We start from the raw sequence: 3,280 nt of genomic DNA, 5'->3' as shown, positions 1-3,280 counted from the left end.
AAAGTATTTGGCTGGGTCCGTGTGATGAGTGAGACTTTTAAGTCTGTGCCAGAGACAGAATAATTTTCTTACCCAGGATATACTGAATGCAATTTAACAGTTAAGTTAACACATAAACAAATTCTTCCCCCTCTCTTTCATTTTTTTTTGGTTTCTACATCCTTGATTCCTTTGCTCTTATTTCCCCAATCATCAAATTGCAGCTCAGTCCCTCACACATGACAGGTGAGCAGACAAGGTGAAGAAGACATGAAGAGAAAGGAGCTAAGACAACATATATTCATGCCTCTGAGCCATTGAAGCAAAGTCAGTTAAAAATTATGTTTGGCACAGATGCTGCTGTCCATTGTTTTGTTGCAGCACACTCCTACATATTTACAAAGTCCTGTTTCCACTCCCTGTTTGTTATGTCTCTTTTATACATCATTGGTAAAAACACTTTGCTCAGGATATAGTAGATCCTCCACATCTCCCCTTTCCTGGTGCATTTTAGAAACTCAAACATGCTTCAAGATGGCACATTAAGACTGAATCCTGGGTCACAGCCTGCAGCACAGAAAAGAAGGGCAATGAACAGATAAATGAGGAAAAACCTAAGCTGTTGCAGTCCTGTTGTTCATACCTGTTTTAGACAGTAGGGTGAGCAGTTTAATCCTTCATCTGTATTTAGGTATAAGAGAGCCATGTATGCTTTGAGAGATCAGTTATTGTGATGGATTGTAGTTGTTGAACTTGGATGATGAAATCATCTACTTCCTGCAGGGTTAATGATCACCTTCTTTGATTTCTCAAGTGCATTGAAAAATGATTCAGCTGCTGCTAGTGAGAAAAAAGCACAGTAATGTCAGTAAACACCACCTCATGGATCACTGACTGCCTGACAGACTGACCACAGTATGTGAGACTGGGCCGAGCTCTCTTTCTGATTTAGTGATGTGCAGCAGGAGCTCCACAGGTGGACAGTTCTGTCCTGGACTTCATACACTCAGACATTCAGTACAAGTTTGAGTCAAGACACCTTCAGAAATACCCTCATGATTCTGCAGAGGCTGGATGTATTAGTGATGGCAGGAGGAGGAGTGTGAAGCGCTGGTGGATGATTTTGTGATGTGATCTGGAAACAATCATCAGCTGGGGAGATGTACAAGTACCTGGTACTTGTAGTACATGGAAAACAGGCTGAACTGGAAGATCAAAACAGAGGCTGGATACAAAGGAAATGAACAGACTTTTATCAAGTAGTGAGAGCCTTCAGTATGTGCAATGCTGTTTCTGTAAGGCAGAATAAATATGTTGATCATTATTAAATCATTTAGAAGAGAGAGACTTAATGTTTAATGCTTGGTAAAAAGTAAATGGCCTGTATTTGTACCCAGAAAGGGTAATCTGGGGAAAAGGAAGATCGCATTTGTCGGCCGCAGTTGTCGGAGCCTGTGTGTACTTGTGTGTGCTTGTAAACGCGGAGAAGCGCGGCTAAAAAACTTTTAAATATTACTTTTTCTGGGTCACAAAATAAACTTTTAAGATATTTTCAGGCGAGGATGTAGCTGTTTAATGCTCAAATATGTACTTAATTTATCAAAACATCACATATTTGCAAAAATGCTCCGACGTTTTTGGAGACATTTATTTTTTTTAATGCTTTGAGGCAGCTTTTGAACATCTGTGGCATCTATTAATGTCAAATCTAGCCTTTCTTTAACAACATAAGCAAACTGCTTTTGTATTTAACCACTTTTCTGTTTAATTACATTTTAAATAATAATAATAACAATAGTATTTATTTTGTTTAAAAAAATGTGTTTAAAAACAGGTTTTGTTGTGAAAGCTATAATCCAGATTAGTGGCCTGTTAAATGGTTAAAGTCTAGGTTGGCTTTATACTTGAGAATAAAGTAACATAGCTTGTCCTTCTAAAGAATTAAGTTATATTCCACAGTTAAATCATAAGAAACATTATGTTACATATAAACCCTGCCATATGTTAGATCTGGTCATTTTGCTTATTAGAAACTTTATATATTGGAAGTTAACTTTTAACAAGCATGTAATGATTATATTTAAATTAGGTGGTCTTTTTTTAAAACACATATCTTTAGGCCTAAACTGACAGTGCCAATACCACACATTCAGACACCATCAGTAGATGGTGTTTTTAATACTATATGTGTTAGTCTAATTTGGTTGTATGGGGTCTACATTGACCTTCTGTCTTGTAAGTTATTATGACTGCACAGCCATTAAGGATCAAATCAGGTTCTAAAAAATGTTCTGTTTTTTCTCCCTCTGCTTGCTTCTTACTGTCTTTGAGTTTCGGGACCAGCACTCCTGCTGTTGGACAGAAAGACATCAACTCAGTGGTAAGTGTTTTGGTTTTCCAATATATTAGCAATTGTCAGTGACATTTCTATTAATCAGGCTGAACTTTAATCATACTTTAGATCAGCCTGTTTTACTTATTGTTTTATTTGTGCTTTGGTTTGAGGAAGTTGTTTCTTCACTAATCTTTTCCTGTCTTCTGTTATTAGACTTGAGATATGACTGCACTATGCTGTTGCTGTTGACTCCAGTTAATTCTACAAGACATACTGTGTAAGTAAACAAACAACAACAGTTTGGTCTGCATTTCTTGAAAGATCACATTACGAACTTAGTTTAGAGGGTCTACACTGTATTTAGTGAAGTCTGCAGGTTTTCTAACAGCAAACTTTGTTTTGTGCCCAAATCATTTTGCACATCATTAGAATAAAAGTTATTAGCCATGTTTGCATAGCCCTTTTTAAAATGATGCTTTCATGACATTATTGTATGTTGGGTGGTGGTCACGGCTATCCAGACTGACAAGTGGGACATTGAATGTCACCTCCCCGGTGGGGAGGGAGCCTGAGATTGTCTAAATTTGAGTCTGTTCTATACCAAATGCAGGGGAAAAAATGTTTTAAGAAAGCAATTAAGTTCGTGTTCCAAAAAATATGATTGCTTGCTTGCAGGACACCAGGAGAGATGAGTCCTCCATCACAGATGGTGTGGTCAGTGAAGATGGTCGCCTGCAGGTTCAAGCTCATTGCATCTCCAACCCACATCCACTGCCACTGTACTTAAGGGAAGTTAAAGACTTTCTTCTGCACCTACATTTGGATCACCTCGATCCATGATAGTCATTCAGGCAGTAATGCCTGGACTGGAAACAAGCCATCCTTAAAATAATACAACATTCCAGCTCCTGTGTTGGAATGGAAAACAAATGTGTTGTTTAAATCAGAGACTGCACTTGTGACAGA

General features: G+C 37.9%; 1 long non-coding RNA gene across 1 annotated transcript in view; it reads left to right on the top strand.

Annotated features, from left to right (window-relative positions):
- The first annotated feature begins 2,222 nt into the window (after window positions 1-2,222).
- LOC143417116 (uncharacterized) overlaps window positions 2,223-3,280 on the top strand; it is a 1,262-nt gene continuing 204 nt past the window's right edge. The window contains exons 1-3 of the long non-coding RNA XR_013097330.1: window positions 2,223-2,359; window positions 2,528-2,591; window positions 2,990-3,280. The exon at window positions 2,990-3,280 is cut by the window's right edge and continues 204 nt beyond it. This is a non-coding gene — a long non-coding RNA (uncharacterized LOC143417116). The remainder of the gene's footprint in view (window positions 2,360-2,527; window positions 2,592-2,989) is intronic.

The sequence above is a fragment of the Maylandia zebra genome, linkage group LG3 (genome assembly GCF_041146795.1).
Source record: "Maylandia zebra isolate NMK-2024a linkage group LG3, Mzebra_GT3a, whole genome shotgun sequence".
NCBI lineage: Eukaryota > Metazoa > Chordata > Actinopteri > Cichliformes > Cichlidae > Maylandia > Maylandia zebra.
Note: the sequence above shows the minus strand (reverse complement) of the source record. Positions and strands in the feature narration are given on the sequence as shown.